At 33.3% G+C, this 21,614-nt stretch overlaps 1 non-coding gene across 1 annotated transcript; it reads left to right on the top strand.

Moving 5' to 3' along the window:
• Positions 1–3,443: 3,443 nt before the first annotated feature.
• LOC129479995 (small nucleolar RNA U13) lies at positions 3,444–3,546 on the top strand. Its single transcript, XR_008656908.1, has one exon. It is a non-coding gene; the product is annotated as a small nucleolar RNA U13 (small nucleolar RNA).
• Positions 3,547–21,614: the final 18,068 nt, after the last annotated feature.

Below are 21,614 nucleotides of genomic sequence, written 5' to 3'. Positions count from 1 at the left end.
GCCACTGAACTCCAGCCTGGGGCACAGAGTGAGACTCCGTCTCAAAAAAAAAAAAAAAAAAAAAAGAGAAACATGAATGTTACATGTGCTTCTGGTGAAAGCTCACATGTAAATGAGGCACATAGAACTGGATGATGAAAGGAAGGAGATCCTTATCATGAAGTGGCAGGAAACTTCCCTCAACTGTGTTTTTCCATTGGATGGAAAGTAGATCCTGTCAGAAATAAACATGAATACTGAGCTGAGGAGATTTTCAGGCAAATTGTGGAAGGTATGACCTTATTTCCTCCTTATAGCTTATAGTAAGTAATAAAAAAAAAGAGAGAGAGAAAGAGAAGGAAAGAAGAAAGGAAGCAAGGAAGGAAGGAAGGAAGGAAAGAAGGAAGGAAGGAAAAAGAAAAGAAAAGAAAAGAAAAAAGAAAAGAAAAGAACAAAAGGAAAAGAAGAAGAGAAAAGAAAAAAGAGAGAAACAGAGGAAGGACATTTTAATAAAAAAGAACTAAAACTTGATAATTTGGAAAATTCTCAACCTCTCCAGATAACCAACATGAGCAAGCATGTGGTTAGAAGAATGCCAAGGGTATAGCTAGACAACTTTTGCTAAAAAGGTTATGTGTGTGACTCATGGATTCAATCAACTATTTCCGCAGAAGCCAAGAATAAAGATGAGTTATCCAAAAAAGATCTTTGGAGAAGCCTCTTGTCTGATGGCTTGGACCCCCATGAATTGCACAGTCGACCAATAAGGTTTTAGAAAATGTTGCATTGGCAGAAATATTGCTAGCCTGGAATTAAAGAGATTGTGATATTTTACATATGAATTATAAACTTCATTCAGTGAAATTTGATCCTGTTTTACTATATTTTTTTTCCAGTGTCTGTACTACTGCTTTTAGCTACTGTGAGGTTTCTTTCTGTTCTCTACTTAGGAATGCTTATTATCTATAGATAAATTTTTCTAGATGATTCCTTTATATTATTACAATTCTCCCCTTTCTGTCTCCTAACAATTTACTTTGGCAAAGCTGGAATTTATATATCACTAATATTCTCAATATTCTGTACATAATTATGTATTTTTATTTTTATTATTAACTGTGTGATTATTTTTAATCTGATACTAATCCCATTTCATTGAGTATATGTTGTCTATAGTTTCATTTGAGGTAGATTTCAAGTGTTCTGTTAAGTGTTTATAAAATCACCTGACCTCTCATTTTAAATCCCAGAATGATGGGCTGGGGTATTTGTTTCTGACTTTGCTGGGGAGGATGTAGCTGAGAATGGATGTTAGATAAGTATCTTTCTAGATTATTGAAACACTTTATTGGTACTCAAAACCTGCATTTTACTTCTAGTCACTCTCCTGTTAGTATTGGTTTATTTTAGAAATTATTTTATTATTTTATATTTGCTGAATATTTTATTGGTTTTCAGTGTTTCTTCTCATAGTTTATAAGGAATTTAGAGTTTGTTTTCAGTAGCCTTCACAACTCTAACTCATCTAGAGTTCCCAGTAAAATTGTGACAGTGTCCATATTACTTTTTACAAAAGCTATGTAAAAGAGCTGAAATGCCTCCTGACCATTTTCCAAACTGATTTATCTAAAAGCCACACAAATGAACACATTTCCAAGAGAAATCAGGTTTCTTATAAGAGATATCTGGCACTGACATATTATTCAATAAAACTAAGTACTTCCTAAGGCAACCTATCTAGAGCATTTCTCAAGAGGAGTACATTACTAACTGCTGAAAGAATACTCCCCAAAGTAAACAAGTTCACAAAATCAATAATAGCAATGAAAACATATCTATTGGTGCTTTGTTTTAAAGTCAGGATTAAATACAAAATCTTACTTACATTGCAAGCATGTCTTTATGTATTCAGGTGCATATTATATTGTGCCTTAGTTCCAATTTTTTTACTGATTTAGAAATATAAAGATTATAGTTTTTATATTTCTTTTTTAACTTTTTTCTATTGAAAATATATTTGTTTAACATGATTGTATGTTTTAGTGTCAAATATTAAGAGTCTAATTTTAAATAGGTATTCTTTTGAATATTTTAAATGATTATTTATTAGAATATAGAAGCTGCTTTTTATTTATATCATTAAAAATATGGAGTGTAGTGCACTTTATTAATTGAGAAGAAACTGCAACAATAATTACAAAACAATGCATTAAATTCAATTGAGAGCAAATGTATGTATGCACATGTGTAATAGAGACAGAGAATGGAAGCAAATAGGAAGTACAAAAATTGCTTGCAAAATGTCTTAGTTTGGGCTGCTATAACAAATTACCATAGAGTGAGTAGCTTATAAACAATATTAATTGATTTGTCATAGCTCTGGAAGCTAGAAGCCAAAGATCACGGTGCTAGCATAGTCATGTTCTGTTGAGAACCCTCTTTCAGCTTACAGACTGCTGTCCTTTCATTGTATTCTCACAGGGTGGAAAGAGAGTGGGAAACTTTCTGGGGTCTCTTTTATACGAGCATTAATCCCGTTCATGAAGACCCCACCCTCATGACCTAAATTTACATCTGTAAGGTTCTATCTGTCAATACCATAAAACTTGGGGTAAGAATTTCAACATATGAGTTTTGCAGGGAAGTAAACGTTCAATCGATAACGCAGAGGTTAACAAAAGTCTGGTGAGTGTTATTTGACTGTTATTTTTGGGAATAGAATTGTAAATAAACTAAAAAATAAAATGCTTTCTACATATTTTCATTAATAAATGAGATATTTTCTAGAATATTCACGACACACTGAGTATTCTACCAAGAATCTATAATTGCATACGATAGGAATTTGAATACTTTTGTTTCTCGTCTTTAGTATGAAATTAGTAACATTTGATTTTCGTGGATATGTGCTTTTTATATAAAACATAATATTGAGGACTCTTCCTATTATCAAGAAATTTCTGTCTAGATTCTAGGACTAAAGAAAAAGAGAGATATCATAAATAATCAGTTTTCCTGGACATTGTTAAAGAAGCATTTGAAACAGTTGTGCCACTTCAAAGCATTGTCCTAACAGTTCTCTTCCCTCCCAGACTAACACAGACCCTTAGTCTACGTAAGAAGAGTGAGAAAAAATCCTCAGGGTTATAAGTTATCAACATAATCCAAGGGAAATGAAGAAATTCCAAGAAAATTACTTAGGGCAGTTGGGGTTTAGGTTGCTTCATGTTGGGTGAAGCTAGCATGTGCTGACAATGGACCTGTGATAGTTGCCTATGCAGATGTGAGCAGGCAGGAGCCAGGACTGACATGGTTAGGTTCTTGGTATTTCTTTTCTGTCTTATTTAAAGTTAACCTGTTCTTTCTTTCCTCACTCCATTGAGATTTAAATTTACAATGTGATGGTCACTTCTAAATTAATGAAAAAGATGTATAAATAACCATAATTAAAGGACTGGAGGAGAATCCTTTTGTAGTTCATAAGTGTGATGATTAGGTTTTCACATTTGTGTGTGAGATGTATCTCCCTCAAACATTTTATGACATTGGCATATTATCCTTCTGATGTAAAAAGAAAAAAAAGTACTAGAGGAAATACATTTGTCTAGTAATATAGAAGTAGACCTGGCCATCTCAAATCATGTAAAAAAAATAGAAATTAATAAATCGACTAAAGTTTACATTGTTTTTTATTTTCTGCTCATACACTTGTCTCATATTTTTTGTCTTCAAAAACATTCTCAGAGACAAGTACATTTAGAGATGATCCCAGAATTGTTTGTATAGAAATAGAAAGTGAGAATCTCATTATCAAGAGGATTTGCCATACAATTGTTATGGAACTCTTACTAATATAAGACTTACACTTTATAACAAGCTAAGATATTTCCTACTACAAAATATATTTTCAAACAATAACTTTCTAGCTTTCTGGCCCTTTGACATGAAAAGAATCAAAAGAAAAAAGGTTTCTTGTTACATCCTATTTTCTATTCTTTTATTTTGTTTCATTTTTTCCTGAGTGCACACTGGGCGTGAGGCCTTTCTCACATTTTAAGATTAAATAAATTGAAAAAATATCTTTTCTTAACAATAAGTTGAAGTAAGAAACCAATTTTTCACTCTAACATGTAAATCTTTGTCTTTTATGTTTAAAATTTATTTTTATTCTCTCAATTATGGAAATATATATCATGGTATCTGCATGCATTGAATGAGATGCAGTGAAATAAATAATTTTCTTTGAATTGTGTCTCATATGCTTTGATGTCAGTGAGAAGTCTTGTGCTCTTTTCCACATCTTGACTTTGCCATTTATACAGCTTACAGTTGTAGTTCACAATTACAGTAACAGGAAAAATAACGTGATTCTTGCTGTGGTCATTGTTATTGAACTGTTTTTCAACAACTTATCATTAAACTTGAGGAAAAGCTTTGTCTTTTTCTACATTTTATTTAACTTTCAATATGCTATAAAAAACCCAACAGATGATAGATATTAACTTTTGTCAACAGGAATTCTTCACATGGAAATAAGCGGCTAATCAGAACAACAATCTGTATATATTATTACCATCACAAGTGAAACTGTAGATATTTTAGTTGACAAGTTTGACCTACTGGATTCTAAGATTAAAAGTGAAATGACGTCAAAAATATATTGTGCTAAAGAGCACCATATATAGAACATTATCTCCATGTCCTTCATTTTACAAATAATAAAAGAGGCTCAGAAATTTTAAGGTTTTGTTTATAGTAAGAAAGTTAGTGCGTTAGAGAGCTCTAGGCTAGACTTCATTCACCTGCACGTTTGCCTAGTGGTTTTTCATTTTCCATGCTCTCTAAAGTATACAGAGATCAAAGCTAAATAGAGAAGCAAAAAGGACAGTAACTTACAGTGTCTTATAAATTATGTTTATATTTGAGAAAGAAGAGGTAAGTTAAAATGTAGACGCAAACAATTTCATAAAGCTATCTTTTCTCTAACTTTATGGAATAACAAAATCACTGAATGGGAACTTCCTCAACTTTATTTTCAATCTGCAAACATATCTACACTACCATTTTTTATTTTCATGTTTCTTTTGGTTGCAACAGAATAGTTTCTTAGACCTGTTGAAAGCAATGGTCTCCACCTGTGCTTCTGTGTCTCATCCACAAGACAAGAGTCTTCTCTGGACCCTCACTCACTTTTCTGTACACTATTCATCTTTCCCTCTCTGGAAAATCACTCCTGTGATTCTTTAAATATACTTGAGCCTCTCTCACCATAAAGGAAGTCTTTGAACACCCTACTGTTCTCAACTACTCCATTAAGTAGCTAGCTCCTCTTCACCGTCATGATGAAAGAATAGCATGTATTTGCTCTCTGCATGTCTTCACCACTCATTCACGCTGAAACTATTTGAATGTGATTTATAGCACTAAACTCAAATTGCTCAGAAAGCATCAGTGGCTTCTTCATTACTACAATCAATAAACTGTTCTCAGTGATACCCTTCCTTGATTGTGCTAGCATCTAATAATTTTTATCATTTCTTCATCAAACTTTCTTCTTCACTGGCATAACTCATTCTGTAATTCTGGTTGTCAATTCACTTTTTTTTGGTTTCTTCTTTTTTAATGTCTTTTTGGGGGGGCTCCACTTCTTCAACATGTGTGTTAAATATTGTTCACAGTTCTTTCGAAGGACTATTTTCATTTTACATTTCCTAGATGCAGTCATTCATTACCATAGTGACTTCAATAATCATTTGATGACTTCAAATCAAACAGCTATAACATTAGTGCTGATGTTCAAATCCATACCTCTAGGAATGGTTTGCCATGTCCACCTGTTTGTTTTACAAACTACATGAACTATGATTCCAAAAATGAATACAACTTCCCCTTTTACAAAAATGCTCCTATTATTGAATACCACCTTTCTATCCTCATCATTCACACCAGCTCTTTCCACCACAATTCATATCAATAAATTACAGAGCCCCATTTTTTCAACTCCCACATATATTTTCTAACAACATAGGATACCCATTTAATTCCCTAGATTAACTCAACAATTTTCTAAATAATCCTACTGTCTCTAGTCTTACTTACAACTAATCCACACTTCACAGGGAGATCAGGATGATCTTTTTAAATTCAAATGTAACCGTGTTGTTCTGCTCCATAAAATCTTTCCGTGGCTCCCTACTATGTTTAAGGTAAAAGCCATAGATCATAGTGATAGTTTGTAAGGTTTTCTCTACACTTATATTTCCAGTTTACCTCTAATCACTATCTCCTACTACAAAATAGAATTGTATTCTTCAGATCTCTAAATGCTTCACGCTTGCTCTCACCTTTTCTCATTCCTTATGAGTCTTGTTTGGAATATACGTATGTGCCCCTGTCTTTCAGAGCGTATAGCCCCTATGTGTTACCCTAGCAAACTGTAGTCCCTCTCCTTTAACTAGTAGTGTAACAGAGTATAATTATTGACTTGTCTGTCAACTCTAAAACATACTATTTGCTCCATGATGTCGGGACCATGCTCTTCTCATTGTTTGTTACTTAGCCCGAAAGTAGCATGGTGCCTGGCCATCATAATAGCTAAGTAAACATTGGTGGCATAAGAGAATATTTGATCTTTGCAGCAGCAGTCAGATAATTAAAATCTATATTTGTTTTCTATTTTAGGTTGTCAAATGTGCTATGGAATATCCTTAGGAAATGAATCTGTGTGGTATCTGATAGTCTCAATACTACCATGTATTATTTTCCCTCTCATGGGAAGTACATCTGACTGTTCCTAATATTTTTAATCCCCTAGTATGCTGAGGTCTCTGTGTCCAAGCTAAAAAAAAAAGATGTGCCTCTCTCGTTAAGTAGTAAGAATGGTCAGTATCTGAAGGTCATATGTTAACAGTTAATTTTCTTTTCTTTTTCTTTCTTTCTTACTTTTTTTTTTTTTTTTGAGATGGGGCCTCACTCTGTCACCCAGTCTGAAATGCAGTGGCATGATCTCAGCTCACTGTGACCTTGCCTCCCAGGCTCAAGTGATCCTCCCACCTCAGTGTCTCCCATGTAGCTGGAACCACAGGCACACGTCACCATGCCCAGCTAATTTTTCTGTTTTTGAAGAGACGGGGTTTCACCATGTTACCTAGGCTGGTCTCGAACTCCTGAGCTCAGGTTACCCACCCATCTTGGCCTCCCAAAATGCTGGGATTACAGGTGAGCCACTATGCCTGGCCCCAAGAGTTAATTTTTATAAAACTATTATATCGCAACAAAAAAGCTGTTTATTCCAAATTTCTCTTTGAACATTTTACTTAGTTTTTTCACACTAAGTTAAGAAAAAACCTACATAGCCTCTGTAAATGTAAATAAGAACATATGTGTGTGATAGTGTAAGTGGAAGTCAACATGTGCCTTTAATTTTCACCCAAAATGAAAAAATACAATATTTGACAAATCAACCACTAAATGAGTTTCCAACTACCAACTCCTAACAACAATGTCTAGGGTCATCTTATATCAAATAACAGACAAGATCTTCTCTTCTTCATCTCCATCACTGAGTAAATGATCAAATCTGTAGTCCTGATTTGGAAATTTAAGTTTCTCACCACAGGTGAAAGTCCAAAGGTGAATCTCATTCTCTTGCTGTCTCACTGTATCATTGGAATTTTAAAAAGTCTAAATTTATTCTAATTCAGAGAGAAGAGATATGTCCACTTCATCATACTCTACGTAACACTAACCTTTTATTGCAAAGTCTTTTAGTTATGTCATTTTTATACTATGAAAATCTTTCACAGATTACTAATTCAAGAACAGACAGGGAATGTGAATTTGTGTTTTTTTCTTTCACACTAATTATAAAGGTCATTCTCCAAAGCAATGTATCTTTTTTCTTTCAATTTTAACGAAGGAAAGCCCAGAATATTACAAATGCAGTAGTTTAAAAATGTGCAGTTATCTCTTTGATATCAAATACCAGTCAGCAAATATTTATACCATACTTAACTAGTTTAAGAAACTATTAGATTGTTACGTTGTCAATTTTAAGAAATATTTGTTTTCTACTGTGGGGTTTCTGGTCCAGAGAGAGGATGTGATGTGAAAACCAAATTACAGGAGAGCAACTTGAAAAAGTATCAAGAAATACAGTAATAATAATTGTTGCTGACATTTGTTGAACACTTACTAAACATTTTACTGAATGTATATAAAGTTGTGCTGCCAGATTTTAGTTTAAAATTGTGGCAAGAAATAATTGATATTTATAAAAATAGCGAGTATATTTTTCCACAATTGCTTTGAATTTATAGCCACAGAAATATGCTTAAAGAGGATAAGTGATTTGCCCAATATTTTAGAGGTTGTGAGTTGACAAGCCATGATTTTAGCCTTGGAAACTTGCTGTACAACCTCTATTAATCATTTAAATTACTTAACTACTTAATCATTTTAACTTAGTAAATTAATTTTCATCTGATCTTTTTGTTGTTAGTAATTTGAAAGTTTTATTTCAAGTTTGGAACTTCCTTTACTCTATCATCATTAAGTGTCTTTGACATAGCAATGATATTCTTGTATTGCCTTTGTCAACTAGCAGCTGACTTTCATCTATGTTTTGTCTTATGAGACAGTAGAAGTATGTCTAATTCATCTTAACAAGGCAATCTTAATATGGCAACTGAAATAAAGAGGCTGCTCAATAAATAATGAATACCTTGTGGAAAATGAGTTTTATTAGAAATATCTGCTTTAACTTTATTAAACCCATCCTTCCTTAACCTCTTCTTTCTTACCTAACAACAGATAAAATAAAAATAAGTATATAAATCTAAGTACGAGAATCATTTGATAATTTTTAAGTGAATCTGGGGCTTTGTGAAAAAAAGAGCCAAGAAAAATATTAAAGAAAAGCAAATAGACACATTGAGACAAAGGAGTGATATATTTAACATTTTGACTTTTGGAAGTCTTGTTATATTATAGAAGCAAATGAATTGATAAACAATATAGTCTAATCAAATTATTATAGAATATTTTCAGTAAACAAGGGGTAGTTTAAATGCTTCTAAAAATTACATCAGCACTTTCTGTGTTTGTGTGTGTGTTTAAATAATTTTTTTCATTTCATTAAAACAAAATTTAAGAAAAATAAATAAATTATTAGAAAATAAAGTATCATTACATCTACATTTTCAGGCTTGTGGTATATTCAGCTAATTTCTGACCTCTATGTGCCTCTCTATAATGACCGTTGACAACAGAGACTACTCTCCCTCCAAAGGTAATAAAAAAATGTGATTACTCTCTCTTTTCTCTTTCTACACATTTATAAACTTTGTCTCCTTCTGCTATCTCACAGTTGCTCGAAATACAAGCTCTGCTTTTTACTTGCCCCTAGACATATGAGTCAAGTTTAGGAAGAAGGGTTATGTCAAAAGCAAAGGGGAGGAGCAAGATGAAGGTAATCTAATGAAATAGTTTCATCCCCTTACCACCATTGAGCCCATTGTGTGTTTTTAAATAATTTCATACAGTTTATGTGTCATCTCTTTATTTTTATTCTCTCCCTTCCCAGACTAGTGTTTTTATAAATAAGAGCCCTGACTCACCAATGGGCCAGGAGTGATCTGCTTGTTAGACCATGAAACATTCATTTTGCTCAAAAAAGTCTTTTATTATTACATATACGTAAGGATTATTGTCTAATAACTTACCTAACAGGATGTTACTTAACAAAGCAGAAATGTTTTCCTAGTCCCAGCCTCAAAAACTAAAGTGAAGTAGAGAAAGGTAGTTTGGAGCTAAACAAACAACTCATCAACTGAATTATATGCAATATATATTTTTTTAATTTTCCTCACTGCTCCACTAGCTATACATTTCTAAAAATGGAAAGAAAAAATGTGGTGCCATTGAATATCTAAAGGTCTTGAGATGTTGTTATCTTTTAGAAAATGTGAACACTACAAAAATGTTCTTTTATTCCATATCTCCAGTCATATTTCACATATATTGATCAATTGGGGTATGACTTTAGGTTAATAATAAATAAAATAATAAAAACATAAAAAAATTTTAAATACATATATTAAAAATGCATCACACTTTTTGTCTCTTAATCTAAATTTAATTAGCTGCAGTGTAGGATATTAAGTCATTAGCATTAATTTTATTGTATCATTTACATGCATTTAGCATTGTTATCTGTATAAAATTATTTTGTAGTTTTATTTTTAGAATGTGTATTTTTGGCACATAAATTTCACGTCTGGAATAATATCAGTTGTAATAGTTTACTAGGTAAGAAAAGCCTAAGATTATAATAAAAGAATTATAATTTGGTGTGATTGTGACTTTCAATATATCATTCGTATTTATCCATTGTTTTGAAAAGAATAGTTTATGTTTATTAACAAATCAATTAATTTAAAAAGATTATTTTCAAATTTACTTTAGTTCTTGCTATAGAGAATCAAAGGGACATTAGGGACTTGAAATTCCTTTTGTATCTATGCAGAGCCCGCATTTTCCATGCAATACGCACTAGTGAGAATTTTCAACATATGCAAATGCTGGGGTTCAGCAATGTGTAGAGTTGCTTCAATTATTCAATTAACCATGCTTCTGAAGCTTTCCAATGTGCTCTTCTGGAGATCTGAGATTTCAGTCTGAAAAATTAACCACCTGTTTTAACTAAAATTCAGCAGAGAATGCATACTATTAGAATATTAAAGAAACAATAGTAAATGGGGAGGATAAAAGATAGTTTGAATTTTAAAGGACATATAACTTAGTGTGATAGAAAATGAAATGCAAATTACATGATCCTATTCTGACTCACCAACATAGAAAAGAAATTGAAATGTATGTAGTAAAGTGCTTGTCATTTATTTAAAAGTCATTTTAGCAAGGGTTCCTTACAAAAGCTGGAATACCCATTAACATAGTAAAAATAACACAAGAAGAAACATCATGTGGAATAAAAGACTAATCAAAATTAAGATGTACACTAATGATTATATGAAATAACTCAGCAGTTGAAAGTTTCATGTTACAAATTTAATACTAGAGCCATAATTAGAAAAGTTGGTGACTGAACATATAAATCTTTTTAAAAAATAATTAGGGATTGAATATATCATGGAAATGCCAGTTTGATTGCAAAAGTAATTGAAAGGCAAAAGACGTACAGAATTTTAAGGTAAGATGGTAAAGTCCAATAACAGCATATTGTTTTACAGTGAGTAAATGCAAACAAAGAAAAGCCTAGAAAATCTTCAACAACAACAACAACAACAACAAAAAATAACAAAGAGGTAAAATTTTATACAATACATTTCTAAACCTAGCAGTGAAAGAGGTTGCTACTGGGGTCGGCATACAATTCTATCTTCACTTTCCTCTATGTCTCTCTCAAGAAGTATACATTTTACAAATAGAAACACTGTGAAAATTCATGTGACTATATTCATATTTGTACAGAAACAGACTGAAGGATAAGATAGCAGCTGAACATGAAAATAAATAAAAATCTCAAAGAGTAAGTTTTTCCGCCAATTAATTTAATGGAGCTTAGCTAATTCCTTCTGGCCAATCATAAATGTAATGAAGGCTAACAAAAAAAAATCAGACTATCCCTAGCTACGAAGAAAACCTTAGCAACGTAAACCAATAAAAGAATAAAAGACAACATAATAAAAGAAAGTAGAAATTTAGGAAGCAAGAAATACATTGGAATTCCCAGTGAGGGTGGCTTTCCCCTAGGTCTCTCTACTGTAGCAGTAAACAAGACAGGGACCCAAAACTATAGGTCTTAATTTTATGCTCTTCTTTTGAATTTATGAGTGAAAATGACAGCTGATGAAAGAAGATATTTAAAATTCAGAAACAATATCCAAAGTTGATACTTTCCCAGTTTCCAAAATCTAATGGGCTTCCCTATAAAAATAAAATATAGTTTTAATTCAGTTGGGTAAACCTTATATATGGTCCATTTAATAAAATAAGAGCTTGAAAAATATACCCAGGTTCACCAACCAAGATTATTCACTGCCACCTAAAAATAAATACAACCTAAAAACACAAAATCAATCTTTAAGTTATAGTGCTATAGAGAAGATAAACAGCTCCCAAAGTAGTGAGGAGGGAGTCAAATAAAGTCACAGAAAACACAATACTATTTGATGTAATTTACTTATTTGAAAAACATGGAGGAAGATAAAGGAAAAAATATGGCAACATTAAAAGGGAAGTTCTACTTAACAAAAAAAAGGAGAAAAGAAGCATAGCAAGCACAAGTAATGAGAATTTATTTTTGAATTAAATTATCATACAGAGTATTAAATTTATACCTAGATGCCCAGTGCTGTAGCTGGAAACAATAAGATTATAAACTTATTGAGTACATGTATATCATTGGATTATATGAGTCAGTGTTTGCTAAGACTCAAATACACACATTCAAAGAAACACACAATATACATTCCTTGGCAAAAATAAGTAATCATGTATTTCTCATGTGTTTGCAGGTCATCTGGGGTCCCTTTGCTGATATAAACTGATACTGGATATATGATTTTAGACTACAGGTTCAGTTCTTATTTACTCCCGGTATCTCTTCTATCCCTTGAACCAATAGGCTAGCCAGGGCATGCTTATGTAATGGCAATGGCAGAAGCACAAGAGAGCAAGCCATAATGTGTGAGTACATATCTATCCCTAGCTGGGCATAATAATCCCTAGCTGGCTACCAATATCCCATTGGAAAAAGCAAATCTCATGACCAAAATATGTTAAGGGGCTCAGGCTACACTGTATGTCTGTGACATTAACAGCAAAGCTGTATGACAAAGGAATTGGATACAGAAAAAGGAGAAGAACCGAAGTCAATAATGTAATCTACCATAATATCATAGACAAAATGTTAAAATGAGATCATGAGAACTACAGAAATATATATCAATGTATTTATAAAGGACAAAAAAACGCCATTTACAACTAAAATAATATATCTAGAATAGCATGGAATCAAATGGAGGGCTGAAAACTAAATTGTAAACACAGAATAGCTTACCATACAGTGAAATCAAAGCAAAAAGACAATGAAATGATGAGGCAACAAAATATGTAGAACAAACATTATCCAACATAGCTATAAGTGATATTCACAAGGAAGTAAAATCAACATATGATATTAAAAAATCTATCTCTTAAAACATGCCCCCAGACAATAGACAAAATGGACTCCCCATGGCTAACTGAGACGGTCAAAGCTAAAACAAAATCAGGTGGCCATGGCTGGGTGAGGGAGAGGTCACACACTCTGTCCTCAGAAAAATATCCTAAAAATGTCATAGGTCTTCCCTTTCTAAAATCAAGCCAAACTAGTTCCTGTTTCCATGCCAAGATAAACTATGGCCAGAAACCCCTACCCCAACCAGCCATTTGAAAGAAACATCTGACAGACTTCTGGCTTCAAATGTGGAAATCCCAATCTGGTCAATGATTTCAACCAATCAGAGCTGAACAAGTTTGAAATTTTCATTTACATAAAAGTATTTGATCGAGAACCAGGATGAGAACTTTCCCTATTTGAGCCAGACCCTCCCTATGGTCTTCTGAGAGCACATTTTCACTTATACTAGAGGCTGTGCCTCCCCAATCTGAAGACTGCATTCTTTTATAGAAAATAAAGCTTTCCCTTTTTCTCTGAGCATCTCATATTTCTTTTTCAAGGTATTCAAGGTTATAAGGAAAAGGAAAAATCTACTAAATAAAGTAATAACAAAATGACATGTCTTGCAGATTGTAAAGCACAATTGTACAAAAGACATTAACATAAAATAACAAAAACTCAGTTCCATACTGTTTTGATTACCATAGCTTTGAAGTATATTTTGAAATCAGGTATTGTGTGCTTCCAGTTTTGTTCTTTTTTGCTCAAGCTTGCATTAGCTATTCAGAGTCACTTGGGATTCAATACAAATTTTAGGAATACTTTTTCTATTTCTCTGAAAAATGTTATTGGAATGTTAACTGTGATATGTAGAATACTTTAGTTGGTATGGAAATTTTAGCTACATTAATTCTTCCAATCCATTAACACAGTATATATTTCCATTTATTTATATCTTCTTCAATTTCTTTCATCAATGTTTTATAGTTTTCCATGTATGGATATTTCATCTTCTTCATTAAATTTATTCCTAGGTGTTTTTGTAGCTCTTGTAAATGGGATTGTTTTCTTGATTTATTTGTCAGATATTTTGTTGTTAGTGTATAGAAACACTACTGATTTTTTATGTCAATTTTGTATCCTGAAATTACTTGTTATTAGTTTGAACAGTTTTTTGTTAGAGTCTTTAGAGTTTTCTATATATAAGATCATGTCATCTTTAAACAGACACAATTTAACTTATTCCTTTCTGATCTCGATGCCTCTTATTTTATCCTTTTGTCTAATTCCTCTGGCTAGAACTTATAGTACTATGTTGAATGGGTGGCAAGAGTAGATATCCTTGTCTTAATCCTGATCTTTGCACCAGCCCCAAAACAAACAAGTAGACTAATGAAACAGGATAGAAAGCATAGAAATAAATCCTTGGAGTCATAGCCAACTCTATTGTCAATAAAGATGCCAAGAACACACCATGGGAAAAGGACAGTCTCTACATTAAATGGTGTTGTGAAAAGAGGATATCCACATGCAGAAAAATTAAATTAGACCATTATTTCATACCCTATAGAAAATCAACTGAAATCAACTCAAGATGGATCAAAGACTTAAACAAAAGACCTAGGACCATACAAATCCTAGAAGAAAACCTGGGCAGTATGATTCAGGACGTAGGCATGGGCAAAGATTTCATGTATAAAACACCAAAAGCAATGGCAAAAAAAAAGCCAAAATAGACAAATGGGATCTAATTAAACTAAAGAGCTTCTGCACAGAAAAAGAAACTATCATCAGAGTGAACAGGCAACCTACAGAATGGGAGAAAATTTTTGCAATCTATGAATCTGTCAAAGGGCTAATATCCAGAATCTACAAAGAACTTAAACAAATTTATAAGAAAAAAACAAACAACTCCATCAAAAAGCGGGCAAAGGATATGAACAGACACTTCTCAAAAGAAGATATTTATGCAGCCAACAGCCATGAAAAAATTCTCATCAACACTGGTCATTAGAGAAATGCAAATCAAAACCACAATGAGATACCATCTCACACCAGTTAGAATGGTGATGATTAAAAAGTCAGGAAACAACAAATGCTGGAGAGGATGTGGAGAAATAGGAATGCTTTTACACTGTTGGTGGGACTGTAAACTAGTTCAACCATTGTGGAAGACGGTGTGGTGATTCCTCAAGGATCTAGAACCAGAAGTACCATTTGACCCAGCAATTTCATTGCTAGGTGTATACCCAAAAGATTATAAATCATGCTACTATAAAGACACATGCATATGTATGTTTATTGTGGCACTATCCACAATAGCAAAGACTTGGAACCCACCCAAATGTCCATCAATAATAGACTGGATAAAGAAAATGTGGCACATACACTGCATGGAATACTATGCAGCCATAAAAAAGGTTGAGTTAATGTCCGTAGCAAGGACATGGATGAAGCTGGAAACCATCATTCTCAGCAAACTATCACAAGGACAGAAAACCAAATACCGCATGTTCTCACTCATAAGTGGTATTTGAACAATGAGGACACATGGACACAGGGTGGGGAACATCACACACGGGGGCCTATTGGTGGGGAGCTAGGGGAGGGATACCATTAGGAGAAACACCTAATCTAGATGACGGGTTGATGGGTGCAGCAAACCACCATGGCACGTGTATACCTATGTAACAAAACTGCACATTCTGCACATGTACCCTAGAACGTAAAGTGTAATAAAAAAATAAAAAGAAAAAGAAAATGCATTAGAGACTTCAACATAAAACCTGAAACTCTTAAACTACTAAAAGCAAACCTAGGGAAACACCTTCATGACGTTCATTTGGGCAATTATTTTTTTGGATATGGCTCCTAAAACATAGGCAACCAAAGCAAAGGTAGATAAATATGATTGCATCAAACTAAGCTTCTGCACAGCAAAGAAAACAACAGAATGAAGAGACAACCTATGAAATATGAGAAAATATTTATAAACCATAAATCTGATACAGGGCTAATATCAAAAATATTTAAGGAATGCAAACAATTCAATAGTTAGAAAGTAAATAACCTGATTTAAAAAAATGGAAGAAGGACCTGAAAAGACATTTTTCAAAAAAAAGGATATAAAAATAGCCAATAGGTATATGGAAAAATGCTCAACATCACTAATCAGCAAGAAAATACAAATGAAAACCACAATGAGATATCAACTCACAAATGTTAGAAGGCTATTATCAATATGACAATAGACAAGTATTGGTGAGGATGTGGAGAAAAAAGAAACCTTATAAATTGTTAGTGAAAATGTAAATTAGTACAGCCAATATGGAAAACAGTTTGGAAGTTCTTGAGAAAAACTAAAAATTGAACTACCATATGTTCCAACAGTCCCTTTTCTGGGTATATATGCAAAGGAACTAAATTCAATATGTTGAAAGATATCTGCACTCCCATGTTGTTTGTGGATTTATTCTCAATACCTAAGATGTAGAATCAACCATCAATATATAAATTGTCCACCAATGAATGAATTAATAAAGAAGATTTTTATATGCACCTGTAGGCAACACATACACACACACACACACACACACATGCACACAACGAAACTATTCAGCCTTTGAAAAGAAAGAAATCTGGTAATTCGCAAGAGCATGGATGAACCTCGAGGACCCTATGTTAAGTGAATTAAGCCAGGCACAGAAAGACAATATCACATGATCTCATTTGTTTGTGGAATCTGAAAAGGTTGAACTTATAGAAACAGAGAGTAGAATGACAGTTATGAGGGGCTTAGTGGAGGGGAGGGGATTGGGGAAGATGTTGGTTAAAGAATACAAAATATCAGTTAGTTGGAATATGTTCAGGAGATCTATTGTACAGCATGGTGAATATAATTTAGAGCAATGTAATGTATACTTGAAAATTGCTAAGTGTGTAGATTTTAAATGTTCTTACCACAAAAAAGTATAACGTAATGCATATGTTGATTAGCTTGATTTAGGCAGGTCACCATATATATACATGTTTCATATTGCCCACTATAAATAATGCAATTTACTTATCAACTAAAAAATTAAAAAATGACAGAGACAAATCATAATTTTTTTAAAGAAATATTTGTCTAGAGAGATAAAAAGAAATCTTTATAATGGAGGCAAAGAATCAAGCTTGTTTTGAATAGCTCAATAACAATACGAAATTACAGAATTTAAAGAAATAACATATGCAATTTATTCCTTAATGATTGCATTTCTTACCATTGATTATATTTCCTACTAGAAAATAAACATGAACTTTTATTTCTATGACAAGATAATTCTTATCAGATGAAACATTTTGATGAAAACAAGAATATAATCTGAATAAGACTTCCATTTCTAGGTAGAATGTAGACAGGTGCAAGAAACTGTCATTCCCAGCCTAACTAGGGTACCCTAGATAAGGCATAATAGTTTTAAAAACTATGCTCATCAAACAGCTGAGGGCACAGAGAAACCCAAGTCAATAAAATTCCAGAAATGGAAAGAGAAATTTTCTCTATTGAGGACAGGGAAAACTAACAACAAAGAAACAGAGCTTGATCAGGACACTGAAACTCTATGGTGCATAATATTTTCACCTGTTAAATGAAAGATTAGATCACATTAGCTTTCTAAAACCTTTAGGAATTATTTACACAATTAGCAAATAGATAATGCTTTCTTTGTTTACCATAGCCATCCAATATTCATTATCACGTATTTTTTTCTGTAGAAGCCATAAAATATAATGAATGCTTTTGATAAAAATACATATAAATGTGTTATATTTTAATGCTATCACTTCAATGATTTTAAAAGCATAATATTTCAGAACAGAAAACAATAGAATAGAATGAAAACTGCAGAAACCACCAACTAAGGTGTGAAAATTTTACTTCAATAAATTTAAATAAACAGAAATGTAAGGAGAAGTGGGCTCCATAAATTTAAAAAAAATACATTTCTGATGAAGCATCATTACTCTTGTCAAATGAAATATAATTAATTCAGTGAATTTGGTCTCCAGTTCTGTAACCTGAAATGAATTATTATATTTAGGTTATTTGAGATAATTTGCTAAGTGTTTTGGCTCACAGTAGAATATTACTTTGTATGATTCTATAATATCTCATAAAGTTAGAAAAACATTAGGCACTTAATGAATTAGATACCTTTGTCAGACTTAAAGATCATTAACTTTTGAGTTAAGTGCAATTTTAATAATGAAGACATTACCTCATATATTACACACATGACATTTCAACATGTTCATTACATCTAAACATCATTACCTATAAAATAGTAATTCTATTTTTGAAAGCTTATTCTCTGCTTTCAAGTTAAAATTCTAGTTTTTGTTTTAAATATATTTTATATAAAAGTTGCTGATTTCCACAGGGTGTTAGGGTCTTTTTATCTCTTATTGTTTCCAAGCATTTTAAATATATACATATATGTATTGTGATAAGTTTAACTAATTGAAGATTTATAGAAATATGTTTGCTAATCAATTTACTCATTAAATAATATTGAAAACAATGTGAAATGTCAGAGACTTTGTTTATAAAAGAATATGACTAATTTAATGGTAGCTACCCCACATCTTAAATAGACTATTACAGAGTCAAGTATAGTCAAAATTTCTAATTAATAGAAAGTGTTTTACTCTTTATTTTTGATTTTGTTACTTTAAATTATATAAAACTACCATTCTCACAATTCAAAAATGCTAAAAATGATCAGTCTCACTGTTCAGCCCAATATTCTTCACTATGTCCATTTTAATGTTGTAAAAGAAAATGAGAAGGTAATAAAAAGAATATTAGCAATGGTCATTTATATTATAAAATTAAGAATAATTTTTAAAAAATATTTATTATTTACATTTCTAAACTGAGCATATATAAACCAGAATATCATGACTTTTTATTTGTCAAACATATTATTGACTATGAAGCAAGTAATATAAAATCACATATATGGGGTTTCCCTTCGCTACTGCTGGCTCTGAATCTACAATTATTCCAGAACTCAGTATACTTGGTTATATATTGTTTCGAATTTTGTGTGTATAAGTACTACCACATTTCTCTAAAACTTACTTAATTCTTGAAACTATTTTTACTATTGGGACAGACACTGCTGTTCATCAGGAAACCATATTTCTTCTGCATCCTGACTATGGATATAGACTACAATTCCTACTTTCTTTTTTTTTTTTTTTTTTTTTTTGAGATGGAGTTTCACTCTTGTTGCCCAGGCTGGAGTGCAGTGGCGCGATCTCAGCTCACTGCAACCTCCAACTCCTGGGTTGAAGCGAGTCTCCTGTCTCAGCCTCCCGAGTAGCTGAAACCACAGGCACGCACTGCCATGCCTGGCTAATTTTGTATTTTATTTATTTTTTATTTTTTATTTTTAGTAGAGATGGGATTTCTCCATGTTGGTCATGCTGTTCTCGAACTCCCGACCTCAGGCGATCTGCCCACCTCAGCTTCCCAAAGTGCTGAGATTACAAGTGTGAGTCACGGCGCCTGGCCTACAGTTCCTACTTTCACAGCCAGATATGACATGGGAACTGAGATCCAGCTAAGGGGATATTGGTGAACGTGATGTGGGCCATTATAGTACTTTTAAGACATGTGTTAACTGTCTTTGCATTTCATTTCTCAATCAACTGACCAGGACCATATGATGATGAAACCCAAGAGATGTTAGAGTTCAATAAATGAATCACCACCTAGGGGAGAGGCACCTGCCAATGAGAAACACCTGACTCAGACTGTTACATGACAGAGAAAACAAACTTCTATTATATTGGTGTAATTCTTATGACAATCTATCCTACCTAATACAACCATTAACCTAATGTGTATTGGGTAAGCAAAAGATGTGTTCCGAAAAAGTCAATTATGTCCTGGTAAAAAGTACAAGATATTTTTTAAAGTGTTTGAAAAATTTATATAATGACTTACAAAACTGTAAGCGACATGACTTCTGGATTAGTAACTGTGCTTAATTATGGACACTACTATTACCTCTTTGGAGGCCTTTGATACTTCGTGGAATACCACAATGATCAACTTTAAATCCATCAGAAGATTTGAGGTCAAGAAAACCCAATAAATACAAATATATAGCTCTTTGTACTTTCTTAATAATTACTTTACTTCATCTATTTTTCTATACATCTCTCGCTCTGTTGTCAAAATCAACATTGTTCACCTTTCTACCCCCACAAAAAAAAATGTGTGGCTTTAAATCAGCTCTCCATGTGACTCTTATTCGTGGAAATGACAAAAAACCTTGGGACTGACGAATGCTCCTGTTGTAAAATATTCAAAATAACAAAAATACAAAATGTTTTAAATTAAAGGCATAGAAAGCACTCGAAGCACTAAAACTTAAGGAAACACAACCCAAAAGAAGGGAGATGTCAAGGAGAAGAGAATTTACATTCTGAAGCTGTATTATATTATGTGTGTGTATGCACACACATGCATGCAGGAACACATGCACGTGCATGCTAGTTTTGGAGTAAGGGCAAAAGACTAAGGATGCAAGGAAAAGACATAGCACATGGCAACTATTAAAATGTAAGATACCTGTATAGATTCTGCAGGTTCACAGTAATAGAGATGATATGGAAGTGCGGCAGGGAAGTGCTGGGTAGAGAAGGGTGAGGTCCCTGGCTAGGGTTCCACCCCCTGGCCTATGCCCATGGACCTAGGTGAGGACAGACACTCCTGTCTTCGTGCCCAAATGTTGCATTTGTCAAGACCACACTGGCCTGCCATGCCCTCATCCTGTGCCTATAAAAACTCTGAGACCCTAGCAGGCATGGACACAAATGGCTGGACGTCGAGAGGAACACTTCAGTGAAAGATACAAGTGACAGGCACCAGCAGACGCTGGCAGGCCATCTACCAGTGGAATGACACAGAATTTGGCTGGGGTGGTTGAAGGAGAGTCCAGCCGCTCAGCAGCTGGACTCCAGAAGAAAACAACCTTCCCACTCCATCCCCCATCTGCTGAGAGCTACCTCCACTCAATAAAACCTTGCACTCATTCTCCAAGCCCATATGTGATCTGGTTCTTTCAGTACACCAAGGCAAGTAATCCCAGGATACAGAAAGCCCTCTGTCCTTGTGATGAGGCAGGGGTCTAATTGAGCTGATAAATACAAGTCACCTGCAGATGGCTAAACTAAAAAAGTACATGGTAACACATGCTTGCTGGGGCCTCAGGAACTGAAAACATTCACCCCTAGACACTGCCGTGGGGTCAGAGCCTTGCAACCTGTCCATCTGCATGCTCCCCCTAGGGATGTGAGCAGAGGAGCACTGAAGAAGCGAGCCATACCACAGTTGCACACCCTGTGAGAGGAGTAAGAGAACTTTCCCATTTCAGAGAAACATCAGAGATTTAAG

Source organism: Symphalangus syndactylus, chromosome 3, assembly GCF_028878055.3.
Source record: "Symphalangus syndactylus isolate Jambi chromosome 3, NHGRI_mSymSyn1-v2.1_pri, whole genome shotgun sequence".
NCBI lineage: Eukaryota > Metazoa > Chordata > Mammalia > Primates > Hylobatidae > Symphalangus > Symphalangus syndactylus.
The sequence above is the reverse complement of the archived record's forward strand: the minus strand, read 5'-3'. Positions and strand labels throughout refer to the sequence as shown.